Source organism: Miscanthus floridulus, chromosome 2, assembly GCF_019320115.1.
Source record: "Miscanthus floridulus cultivar M001 chromosome 2, ASM1932011v1, whole genome shotgun sequence".
NCBI lineage: Eukaryota > Viridiplantae > Streptophyta > Magnoliopsida > Poales > Poaceae > Miscanthus > Miscanthus floridulus.
Window position 1 is genome coordinate 12,137,478 of NC_089581.1, and position 14,119 is coordinate 12,151,596.

The window sequence follows — 14,119 nt, forward strand, 5'->3', positions numbered from 1 at the left end:
CACGAAGATCTCTATCAGATCCGCCCAACTTTGAATGGCGTTGGACGGTAAGTGCTCCAGCCATGCTCGCGCCGAATCGGCCAAGAACAGCGGGAGATTGCGAATAATGAAATCATCATCACTCACTCCACTGGCCTGACATGCAAGCCGATAGTCTTCGAGCCAAAGCCCGGGATTCGTTTCACTAGAATATTTAGGGATGTTGGTAGGCAGTCGATACCTTAGGGGGAACGTAGCATTAAGGATGTGTCGACCAAAGGCCTGAGGACCTAGCAGGCTAGGGCTCGGGCTTCGGTCCTCGTTGCTATCATAGCATTCGCCACATCGGGGATGGTAGCCGCGGCGTGCTGCTTCTCCATCGTCGCCATGGGTGTGTTTCCGAGCGTCGATGATGCTATGTACGTCATGGCCATGGCCAAGGCGTTGATGCACTGGGACGGTGGAGGGCTGCCTGCAGCCTGGCGGTGTTTGGTGAACGGACGCGTCCCTGGTGGGACGCACTAAGGGCATGCGCTGGCTGGTGTTGGGTTCGCGTCGTCAAGACAATGACTTTCCACCTACTGCGCCGCCGCACGCTCAAGCAACGTGTGAATCTCCCTGTGGGCCCGACGATCCTCAGACGTTGTGGCCTTTGGGAGGCCGTGAAGCAAGGCTGTCGCGGTGGCGATGTTCTGGCTTGCCCGAGCGAAGTGAGGGAGAGTCCCATCATTGGTGAGGATCCTCCGATGCACATCATGGGCCGAGGCGTGTGCGTGCCCACCGTCTCTGCGACACTTGATCTCCTCCTCGATGTTTCGGTACTCCTGAACAAGCTGTTGTCCGGCATCATCGATCTCTAGCTTTCATGCTCTTAGTTGCTCCATCCTTACGTGAGATGGAGCCACCGTCTCTGCCTCGATCCTGGCATCGGGGTTGCCTGTTGGGGTTGTCTCCTCTCCGGAGATGCTTTGGACGTGCCCCTCGGGGGTTTGCGTCATGAAGCATTCCCGGGAAGGGTGATGGCTCCCCTTGCTGGAGTCAGAGCTAGAGGATGACTCTGGTTCCTCCACGAGCAGCCCATAGAGTGTCTCCGGATCATGTTTGATTACCCCCATGAACTCACTATCCATAGGCGGCTGAACCATGAGTAGAGCCAGAAGGTGGCCAACGGTCGCCGTGGCGTTGCGGGGACCGAATGGAAACGCTATCGGGGCGCTTCGTACGGGGCCTTCCGGAAAAAGGGTGATGCTGTGCGGGGGCTCCCTGGATAACTGGGGTCCAAGGGAGTCACCCCACAGGCCCTCAAGCCTCAGACGGCTGAGGTTGATGGAAGGGAGAGACTGTGCAGCCGTGTGGGTCAGCGCTAGTTCTCCTCCTAGTGTGACGATAAAATATAGGTCGCCGAAACGCACGTGTGTGCCTGGGGCCCAGCTAATTGCGTGGGTGGCCATCTGAGGCCTGATCTGGAATACGCAAGTCCCCTACCTGGCGCGCCAACTGTCGGTGTTTTGTACAAGCACCGACAAGTAAATTTATAGTAATGCGCGTTAGGCTCGGATGGTGCACTAAAGGACACAAGATTTATACTGGTTCGGGCCGAATGTCCCAACGTCCAGTTTGTTGCTGCTCATGTTATTAGCACCGTGAACGGTTAGTAATAGGGGGTACAAATGATCGAGAGAGGGACTGGTCCCAAGTCTCTCTCGGAAGGGTTGAAAGGAGGCCAAGAGCTTGATCGCAGCTTGACTATGTGAGTGTTGTGTACTATGCCGTCAAAGATCGGTCCCTTTGATGGAGGAAGCGCATCCCCTTTTATAGATGAAGGGGCCAGCTTTACAAGGGTGAGAGCTTTAGGATGCGTACTCTACCTAGTCTTGTGGCTCACGTCTACTCGGTCTGGTCCTTCATCCTGATGAGTGCGAAGGAAGATAAGCACCTACAATATTGTTGATGCCTCTGTAGAATGTTAGGTTGGTTATAGAATGCTGCCCTACGTAGGGTATGGGCTGCAGTATAGTGGTTTTGACTTATGAGTCTCCCCCAGCCTTGCTCCACATGCCTTCTGGTTCCTATGAGTCTTCGTCGGAGGGATGCGGGATTGGGGTCCGGAGTAGCACCGTGGTCAAGGTCTTCTGACTTGGTGGACCTGAGGGGTCGGGAAGCGGGCGCCGCCCCCTTGGGTCCATAGCGTGGTGGCGGAATATCCGTCGTTCGTGGAGGTAGCAAATCCTTTTCTGGAGTGTAGCGATTGTCATATATCTTTGTCGGATTCCATGTCCCAAAGCTGAAGGCGGCACCTACAACTCTATAGGGTGAGGGGCACGCACCTGAAATACCTTTCAGGCTCTGCAGCGCCTAGAAGGGTCTAAAGCACATGTCCCGTCGTTCCCTAGCAGTACTTTTCCTGCCAGGGCGTAGGGTATGGTCCTTGGAGCCATGATTGACCCGAATGTCTTGTCTTGCTCTGTACCCATCACCATGAGGGAACGGGGAGAAGTTGTCAGGTAAGATGAAATCAGTCTTTAGATATCGAGCAGGGCGAGGCTCATTCCTGGCCATCGGGTGAAGCAGAGGCCAGTCCTTATCTCTTGGTCGAGACCGAGCTCGCCCCTCCAGGGTCGGGCGAGGTGGAGTCTATCCCTCAACCCTCGGGCGAGACCGAGCTCACCCCAAAGGTGTCGGGCGAGGCGGAGACTAGCCCTGAGCCCTCGGGCGAGGCAGAGCTATCCCAAAGGCATCGAGCGAGGTGGAGTCTATCCCTTAGCCCTCGGGCGAGGCAGAGCTATCCCAAAGGTGTCAGGCGAGGCGGAGTCTATCCCTCAGCCCTCGGGCAAGACTGAGCTCGCCCCAAAGGCGTCGGGCGAGGTAGAACCAAACTCCTGTCATTCGAGCAAGAGACGTTATGGCGCCCATATCCGTCTAGAAGTTTTTAACGCTCGGTGGTTATTGGTTCCACCTTCTGGGGTACCCCGGTATTAGGTCCCTGACAATCAAGTCACTTCCATCAAACACTCCAATAATGATTTGATCCTCCACATAGACATGACCATCATAGCTTGATTAGTACCTAAACTAAATGCAAGTACTTCCTTCTTCACCCTAGCTAGGTTCTTCAGCCACTAAGCCATCGCTTGCCCTTCACCCTTGCTTAGTACCTCGAAGCCTTTCCTTGCTATCTTCAGCATCTCAAGCCATCAAGTCACATCTTGTGTTGAATCATTCATTCATTTGTATTGTTATCTTTTTTATTTCAATTTAGCAAGCTTCAAATATAAGACCATTCCATATGCAATCCCTCATGTCTCATTAATTAATTCTTATGAGCTTGCTTTTACACAGTACATGGAAATCCTACAATAAATAAGCCTTTGCATAAATTCCATTTGTATTATTGTCTTATGCTTGAACTAGATTGTTTATACAACAACACATCATTTTGGCTTTTATTAAGTACCTATGAGATAACTTATTACCCATCCACACTTAGCAAATAGGTTAGACCTTTAATCATGTTGTCATTCAATCATCCAAAACCCACTAAAGGGCTAGATGCACTTTCACATACTCCTAGGCTCAAAGCCCGCCAAGCAATGCCTACGTCGCTTTGACGACGAGAGGCACAGGGCCATAGGCGAGGAGATCGCCAAACTCCTGGCAGCCGGATTCATCAAAGAGGTATACCACTCCGACTGGCTAGCTAATCCTGTTCTTATGAAAAAGAAGAATGGGAAATGAAGAATGTGTGTTGATTATACTAGCCTCAACAAGGCATGTCCAAAAGACCATTTTCCTTTACCACGCATAGACCAGATAGTCGACTCCAGCTCAGGATGCAAAATCTTCTTCTTCCTAGATGCCTACTCAGGCTACCACCAGATCGCAATGAAAGAGTTCGACTAGGTCATGACTTCATTCATCACCCCATATGGCTCGTACTGTTACGTGACCATGCCTTTTGGCTAGAAGAACGCTGGCATCCCCTATCAACGGTGCATGAAGCGATGCTTCACCGACCAAATCGACCCGCCTGACCAACCTGACCAAGTCGAGCAGCCAAAACCAACAATCGCCGTCTAAGTTGATGACATAGTAGTAAAAATGGCTCAAGCTAGCGACCTGATCGCAAACTTGACTACAACATTCGTGAACCTCCAAAGGTTCAGTGTTAAATTGAATCCCAAAAAATGAGTTTTTGGGGTTCCAAAGGGGAAACTGCTCGGATACATCGTGTCCAAGCGCGGCATCTAAGCGAACCTCAAAAAATCATGGGCATCTCCAACATGGGCCCTATACACACCATCAAGGGCGTACAGAGGCTCACCGGCTGTCTGGCCACCCTGAGATGGTTCATCTCCCGACTAGGCGAACGGGGGATGCCTCTCTACAAACTTCTCAAAAAGACAAACACGTTCGTCTAGACAAAGGAGGCATAATAGGCTTTGGAAAGCCTCAAAGCATTGCTGATGTCGGCCCTAATCCTTGTCGCTCCCGAATAGGGAGAATCCCTCCTCTACATCATGGCAAGCAACCATGTTGTGAGCGCCGCCCTTGTCATCGAGAGGGAGGAGCCGAGACACTCCCTGCAGGTCCAACGACCGGTGTACTTTGTCGGTGAGGTACTCGCCAATGCCAAGGTTCACTACCCCTAGGTCTAGAAGCTTCTATACACCATTTTGATGGTGACCCAGAAGCTCCTACACTTCATCGATCACCAAGTCATCGTCGTCACTGCATACCCACTGGGAGACATCATCCGCAACCGTGATGACATGGGACAAATCTCCAAATGGGCTCTCGAGCTCATGGGCCACACATCAGGTTTGTCCCCTGCATCGCTATTAAGTCTTAAGCTCTCACTGACTTCAACACTGAATGGATAGAAGTCTAGCTCCTAACCCTGGACATAACCCATGAGTACTGGACAATGTACTTTGATGGGTCGGTCATGGCGCTCGGCTCGAGAGCTAGAGTGGTTCTGATCTCCCTAGATGGGAGAAGGCTCCGCTATGCTATCCATCTCTATTTTTCAGCCTCAAACAATGTCATGGAGTATGAACCCCTCATCAATGGATTGCGCGTCGCCATTGAGCTCGGCGCCACATGGCTGTATGTCCATGGTGACTCGGAGTTGGTCGTTGACCAAGTCATGTAGGAGTCCACCTGCAAGAGCCCTCTCATGGCAGCATACTACCAGGAGGTGTGCAAGCTCAAGGACAAGTTCTAAGGGATCGAGCTGCATCATGTCCCCAAAAGGACAACACCGTCGCTGATTTCCTCACAAAATTGGCTGCTATGCGGGTTTCATCTCTAGATGGGGTCTTCATCAACGATCTCCATGAGCCATCTACCCGTGTTTTGGAGGATTCGACCCAGACACACTCCAACACCAATCTAGCACTCAGGGGTGCTGACCCCCCGAGGTGCCCCGCCCCTGATCAAGTGCTCGGGGGCTCCGACCTTGGTGCCTCCATAGCAACATCGCCTAGCGACATCACCGTGATGGCACTCGATCCGATCGACTAGAGAGCACAACTGCTCGCCTACCTCCTTAAGGAGGTTCTCCCATCGGAAAGGACTGAAGCACAATGAATTGCTTGACGCGCCAAGATGTTTGCCACCATCAGTAGCAAACTTTACAAACAGAGTCTGTCGGGAGTACTCATGAAGTGCATCCCGACTGACTAGGGAAAATAGCTCCTTCTCAAGGTCCGTGCCAAAACATGCAGACATCATGTGGCCTCGAGGTTGCTAGTTGAGAAAGCCTTTCGCTAAGATTTCTATTGGCCCACTGCACTCCAAGATGCAGAGGAAGTGGTCCACAGGTGTGAAGGATGCCAGTTCTATGCTTGGCAGACTCATCTACCTGCGTAGGAGCTTCAGACCATCCCCATCACCTAGCCATTCATTGTTTGGGGCCTCGATATGGTTGGACCCCTCAAAAAAGCCTCGGGTGGCTTCACTCACCTACTCGTTGTGGTGGACAAGTTCACCAAGTGGATAGAGGCGAAGCCCATCACCAATATCCATTCGGAAGAGGCGGTCAAGTTTTTCCTTGACATCATCTATTGGTTTGGTGTTCCTAATTGTATCATCATCGACCACGGAATAAACTTCACTAGGAAGAAGTTCCTAGACTTCAATAATGGATATGACATCAGATCGATTGGGCCTCGGTCGAACACACACGTACTAATGGTCAGGTCAAGCGGGCTAAAGGCATGGTCCTCCAAAGACTCAAGCCCCGCATCTTTGACTGACTCAAAAAGTATGCCGGGCGATGGGTTATAGAGGTCCCAACAATCCTCTGAAGTCTAAGAACGACCCCAAACCGGTCCACAGGGTTCACCCCTTTCTTCCTAGCATATAGAGCCAAAGCAGTGTTGCCATCCGACCTTGATCACGGTGCCCTAAGAGTAAAGGCCTTCGACCGAGACCGAGCCATGGAGGCTTAGCAGGATGAGATCAACCTACTCGAGGAGGCTCATGAGATGACCGTCATCTGCTCCGCTCATTACCAGCAAACTCTCCATAGGTACCATGAAAGAAAAATTAGGGGGAGAACCCTCAAGGTCGGTGATCTCGTACTTAGGAGGACCCAGTCAACCATGGACAAACATAAGCTCTCTCCACCATGGGAAGGACCATACGCGGTGGCCAAGGTGATCCGATCGGGTGCCTATCTGTAGAAGGATGACAACGGCAACATTCTCACCAACACATGGAACATCGAACAATTACGTCATTTTTTCCCTAAAAGCTCAGTCTTACCGCTTATTTCCATTCAACATTTGCTCCTACAGCACCCCAGCCTGAGCACATCTCATCCTAGGTCGCTCGGGGGCTCCACGGGGGTGCGATACCACCCTCCTTTTTTCACTATCATGTAGTAATACTTTTTGCCCAAATGAAAGGGCATCGCCCAAACAAAAGGGCATTTCGTTCCTTTGATTGCCCTACGTAACTTGCGCTTTAAACCTCCCAATCGATCACACCCCGCCACAACCAATGGTTACGAGCAGCTGAGCCTCGCGGGTCACGCCCGGGTTCTTAAGGTTGCAGCCTACGGGTCAACGGGCAGGTGTGAAAAAGAAATGACAAAAGCAAAGCTACGCAAGGATAAAACATGGGCAGATGGGACAAGCTTTCCCTCATAAGTGATTTCATCACAAAAAAACGAACTTAAAATGTTCATGAATTTAAACTATTTACACGGGGGCTCCCCCATGAATTTATCATTTACACAAACTGACTATTTCTACTCTAACTCTATTATGGCCCCCGGTGGCATCGATTGACAGTACGGTTGATGAGGACGAAGCCAGCTCGGTGGTGGTCGGGATGATGGCGCTTAGCTCGGCTGCAGTCAGGACGATGTGCGGCTCTGTTGGGGGCGGAACAATGCTCGCCTCCAACCTAGCCTCTGCTCCCTCCGTAGGCTGGACGACATCTTCTCGGTGCATGTCTTCAGCCATGGGCGAACAATGAGCGTCCATCACCCAATGCGTAGTGACCTGCTCAGCGACCATCTGTGCATGCGGCACCAAACTCTCCCCCAACGCATGGATCTCGTCTGTGCTCCACCCATCAGTGTATCCTCTATAGATGGCCACGAAGTCTAGATTGGGGTAGTGGGTCACCCCTGAGGTCAACACCCCCGACGTCTTGTAGAACATGCCATCAGAGATGAGTGCCCAAACTTCATTCAGGACCTCCGCCAGCTAGATGGCGGGCGTATTGGTGCTCGGTCCCGACCCAAACACCTCAGAGATGACCACCTGTGCAATATTGTGAAGCTAGTCAAGCTGTTCCTCGAGAACGCATCGCACCTCAAGGGACTGAGCTAGTGCCTTCGTGCTTTGACCGACCACCACTTTGCCCATCTCCAGCTCTTGCTCTAGAGAGCCAATCTTTCCACCTAATTCTAGAAATAGACAACAAATTCAGAAGCAAAGGAAAGAAAAAATCAAGGCATCAACCAAGGCAAAATAGGTACATACTGAGGTAGGCACTTTTAAGAATGGAGAGCCCTTCCTCTTGCTAGGTCACCCTCTCGAGTAGTCTGGTGTTCGACTCCTCTGCCCCGAGCATCTGCCCATGGAGTGCGACCACTTCTTGCTCGGCATTCGACTGGGCCTTCCGCTCCGCCTCCAGAGTCTCTAAGGACTTCTAGAGTGCTACCATGGTCACCGCCAAGTGGGCCATCACCGCATCAAGTTCCTGCTTGGCAGCGGTTGCCCGCTCAACCGCACGTAGTTCCACCATCCATGCTCCTGTCGCCTCGGCCGCCCAGTCTTGGGACTCATGGCGGGTAGACTCTAGCTAGTGCCTAAGCTTGTCGACCTACCATGACGCCACCGCTTCTTGCTCCATTTGACCATGTTCCTCTCGAAGAAACTGGGACTCTTGGATTGACATCATCTCTAGGTCCTGCGAGACAAGAAGTAGATGTGCTAAGACAATCATTTAAATGCTAAGGAATCAAAGACAATACCAGGAACATAGAAAACTTACCTCTATGACACATGGCAGGTCCACAGTCATGGCCTGATGGATGAGCTCAACCCTATCCAAGGCCTCCTTGAGCCTCGCCTTGGTAAGGGCAAGATCGAACTCCATCCACAGTCCTCTCTCCCTGAGCAGGTGCCAAAGCTTCACCTCCTCCTCGTCGCGGAGGACAAACCGAGCCTTTCCTGGCTCACTAGGGCAAGGCCACACCAGTTCGCAGGTCACCCCCGACTCGCTAGAAGATCCAACCATCATAGTATCTTACGACGACCGGATCATCACCAACTCCCAAGATGATAAAATCGCTGGCAGCTCCACCCTGGTGTCCTCCTCACCGTCGGAGGGGATGTCCACCACCAGGACTCCATGGCTCGCCGATGGTTGCTCTATGTCTAGCCTAGCTATGGCTCCTCTAGACCCCTCTAGCTCTGACCAGGCGGGTGAACCGTGCGCTCCTCCGCCGGGTGAGATAGGGAGCCCAGTTTCCCTCTTCTCCACCTCCGCAACCATCAAGGGAGCGACCACAAGAGTCACCTCTGACCCAACCTTCGCCATCACCATGGGGATCACCGCCATCACCGCCACCGCTACTACCGCCATGCTCACAACCGGCTAGGAAGATGCAACCCCCATTAAGGAAGGTCATGCCACCGCCAACCTGCTTCCCCTGCTCGTCATGACTCGCTACAGGCTGAGTCTCCACTCTTCTCACATGAGAGGTGGGGAGATCCCTAGTGTTGCCAGCGCTTGGCCGTAGTTAAATAAGCGCAGGTTAGTCATACTCAAAAACTCAACTATGAGAACAAAAGGGAGCATGAATACATACCCAGACGAAAGCGATAGAACCCTGAAGCTCTGACTGGCTGACGATGAGCCAACTAGATGAGGATCGCTCGAGGGTCATGACCTATGCCCCCTCACATCAATCGAGGGAGGAGGTGACCTGGCTGGTCCTAGATCGGCCCATGAGCGGTCACGACCGCCGGCTCATGGCGAAACTACCAGAGCAACTGGTGGGGCATCTCCCTTTTGGGGGTCGTGCACATGCGTTGACCCTAGAGACATAGGGGAATGATCATGGCCCCCCGACTGACCAGCGTGCTCTACCACACTTGAAGCAGGGGGCCACGAAGCTGACGACGCCTCTAAAGGGCGCGGCGACCGTGTTCGCTTTGCCTCTTGTTCGAGGGCGGCGTCTTTAATTGTGACATGCTTCCTCGACTCAGGAACGTCACCACGCACCTCTGTACCATGCCTACCACTGACGAGTGTAGCCATGGGCTTACAATGCTCCACCAAGGTCACAACAATGCCATATCTTCCTTGTCCTCCAAGGAACTCATGTCATCACCCATCTCCTTGGGTTCCTCCAACTCGAGCTCCACCTCCATGTCGCCCTCGCTCTCACCACCATGGACCCGCCGGTTGATCTTCTTCTCTTTATCAAACCTCCTCTGGGCCTTCTTGGTTTTCTTCTTCTTGGCAAGCGTGACCTCCCTCTAGGTAGCTTGCCGAACCATGCCTTTTGGCCCTCTCAGAAGATGCGGGGGGGGGGGGATTTATAGCCCGCGAGCCCCTTTGAAATGGGCAACTCGAAATCAATCAAAACATCAAAACAAGAAGGAAAAGGTCATGGGAAAAACATACCAAATTGGATAGCTTCGCGGCATGAAGGGGTCCAAGCGTCCCTTCAAGGGAGTCTTCATCCCTCAACTACAGCACCCGATCATGATGACTCTAGACTTCATCCTTTGGCAACTCCTCCGGCGACGCACGGTCGGGATCCATCGGGCAGGAGTATTCCCACATCGGCCGTGTTCTCTCCACCAATGGGGTGACCCGACGGTGGAAGAAGGTATGGAAGACCCACAACCCATCGAGGCCATGCCACATAAGCATATGAAGCTCCGTCTTGATAATCTCCAGCTTGTTCTGCCAATGTACGGGACCCCACAACTAGCTTTCCCTCCTCTCTGGCCTCTCCTCAGTGAACATCGGGAATGGCGCCTCCGTTGGGTTCCTAATGTAGAACCATCCACCATGCCACCCCCGATTGGAGTCATAGGAGGAGTACGTGGGGTAGGGGACCGAAGGTTTCGACCTCTTCTATAGGGCAAACCCCCCAACCGGTGTGATTCTGGGTGGCTTCCCTTTGAATAGGGCTCACCCGCTGAAAATCTGCCAGAATAGGTCCACGTGCGGCTTCATCACGAGGAAGGCCTCACAGACAGTGATGAAGCCAGTGATGTGCAGTATCCTAGTCGGGTTGAGGTGCTGCAACTCTAGGCCCCACTCATTGAGGAGCCCGTGTAGGAACTAATGCGCGGGATACCTGAGCCCACGCTCATGGAAGGCAAGGAAGGACACGACCTCATTGGCCCAGGGTTGTGGAACAACCTCCCCTAGCACAGGAGCCCTCCAATGCACCACCTCCTTCGATGGGAGCAACCCCTTCTCGGCAAAGGCGGCAACCACCTCCTCATCCATGTTGGAAGGCCTCTAGTTCAACATCGCACCTTAGATTTACAAACGAATCTATGAGTTTTTCTCTCCCTCGCTCTACCCTCCTCTCTCCTAGAAACTGTCGCGGCACATGAATAGGCTTGGTGAATAGAAGGAAGGAGAAATGGCAGCGATTGAAGAAAGGCAAAAGAAAAGAAGGAAAATTCTCTCCCTTCCCCCTATTTAAGGAGGAAAGGCGTGCGGTGGGACATGGGCCTAGCAGATAGGATGTGGCCTGATCGATGAAAGGTTGCCTAGTTAATGGGACGTGGCCTGGGTAGGGCCCACCACTACCACAACCCAGGAATGTGAAATAAGGCACAACCGCACGTGAATGACCCTCCACCTTCCTAGGCAGGGTCTGGAGGGGCCCATTGACGAAATCTCCATTGAGGAGAGGCCAACGGGTCACCCGAGTCAATTGGACGGCTCGGACGGCTGCTAAGAGATAGGTAAGGAGTAGTGGGATGCCCCATGCGGGTTATGCTGACCCTATCATGAACGATGGACATGGATCCCACTCCTACATATCCGATAAGAGCTCCCCAGACCTGTCACTCGAGCCATCGAGGTAACTTTACCAACCCCTGTTCTACTTTCCCACTGCATGATCATTCATCCATCCATCCTTATATATACATTCATACATTCAGTCACATGTTCATCCATACATTCATTCCAAACATCCAAGCATTACATATGCAATTGTTGCATCACAACGCTTCGTGTCGTGTCACGAAGTGGAAGTTGTCTCATTCGATATGAGCGACGACCGACCAGGGTTTGAAGTTCGGCCCATAAAGGGCCCGCAAAGGTCAAACAGAGTCAGGGGAGAAAATGCAGATGAGCCTCAGCGGCCTTCGCCCGATCCGCTCAGAAGTGGACAGGGTCATCTTGACCTTCTCGTTTGATCCTGACCTCGAGCCATGCTCACAGAATCTCCATCGAGGGGAGGCTAGCGGGCCACCTGAGTCGGTCTCTAAAATGGCTCGGGCATCTGTCGGGAGGCGAGTTAAGGAGAAGTGGAATGCCACATGAGGGCAATGCCGACCCCGTTACGAATGATATACCCAGATTCCACTCGGACATGTCTGTTATTAAGCTCATCGAGCGTGTCACTCGAGCCATCGAGGCAAGCAACGTTAGCTCAACCCCTCTGGTTGCGGAAACTATGAATGGGGTGACACACGAAACTCAACCGACCCCTACAAAGCCCAATGGGGCTCGGGGGCTCGAGCCACCTGACCCTGACTCGGGAGTCCAGCCGACCGCATAGGTTGCGGTCAGAACAGACACGGGCGAACACCCTGACCAAAAGGAACACAAGAATCCATAGCCTCATAAAAAGAGTACCAAAGTGCTCAACCTCCGATCAACTCTCTAGTCGGTTGTAGGCTCGGGGGCTACGTCCACCTCTGCCTCGCCTGGCCCCTCAGCCGTGGGCTCCATCTCGCCCGACACTTGGGTTCACGCTCTGTCTCGTCCGACCCCAAGGCCACGAGCTCTGTCTCGCTCGACACTTGGGTTCACGCTCGATCTCACCTGATCCCTCGGTCATGAGCTCCGTCTCGCTCGACACTTGGGTTCACGCTCCGTCTCGCCCAACCCCAAGGTCGCAGGTTCTGTCTCGCCCGACACTTGGGTTCACGCTCTGTCTTGCCTGACCCCTCGACCGCATGCTCCGTCTCGCCCGACGCTTGGGTTCACGCTCCGTCTTGCCCGACCCCTTGGCCATGGGCTCCGTCTGCCTGACCCTTGGGTTCACGTTCTGTCTCGCCCAACCCCTCGGCCACAGGCTCCTTCTCGCCCGACCCTTGGGTCCGCACTCCGTCTTGTTCGGGTGCGCACGTGAAATGAGTGTAAACTACCCCTTCATGACTTCATAGAAGTTCCAAAGGGGTTTGGGGGCTCCTGTCGAGTTCATAAACCCGGGGTCCCCAATAGACCTGCTTTCCTACAAAACTCAGCCTAGCAGGCGACACAGCGACAACACGTGCCTGGGCTGACCTAGATACATAATGATAGGCCGGGACAATGATCCGATCCCCGACCGGAGGGCTTGGCCAAGGTGGAATCGCGGTCTGACTTCGACCTCTTTCTCTGACCAAGGATACGTCGGACCTCTGCTCGCTGCTCTTTCTCGACTGACACGGTCGGGGCCGACTAGGAACGATCGACCGGGGACGCCCACTCGGTAAGGCTCCGAGGATTAGACGGAGTAGATAAGGTAAGGCGCTCAAGTCAACTGCAATACCGAGGACCGTACCCTACCATGCCCTGCGTACCTGCAGGACGGTGCCTCTAGGCCATGCTAGACGAGCACTATGCAACCTTCCAGACGCGTCAGAGCACAAACAATATTGTAGGCACTGGCGTTTGTCGTACCAGGCGAACACGGTAGAACCTACTAGTTGCGTGTGAACATAAATAGTATTGTAGGCATCGACGACCGTCTCGTACCCGACAGTGTGGGCAACAAGACTAAGTAGCACACGTATATATTCACTCTCTCTCTCTCTGACTTGTAAGGCCACCCCCTTCAACTATAAAAGGAGATGAGCTCTCTCCTAAAAGCCTCTCCGACGAAGGCTAGACGATTCAAGGACTCAACGACTTGAGGACTCAGACAACTCAATAGCTCTAGAACTCGACATCTATATAGAGCATACGCTTCAATACTTAGCTCACGTTAGAGCACCCGTCACTCTCACCCATTCGGTTCAGAGTCCGACCGGGCCTTTAACACCCCTCTTCTTATTCCTACTCGTTTGTAACCTACAGCAAACTTCGAGCACCCGGGCTCAGGAATAAATTCACTGACCGACTAAAACTGAACGTAGGACACGTTGCCTGAACTAGTATACAGTGTCGGCCCTAAAGGTAGGGCACGAGGTGCGATGGCCGAGGGCTCAAGCGGAGGAGGGGCCCAAGCCCAGGTATACAAAACCACAGGTCCTATAGTCCATTAGGCATTAGCAAACTAATAAGAAGAGATACATAGAACTAGCCAGACGATCCAAAAAGATAACATCGGCATTTCTTTTCTAGTTTTCTTTCCTCACGGCCCTCGGGTAGAGAAGAGGCGAGGAGTCACGCTGCACACAACACACTCTGATCGTGAGTTTGGGATGTG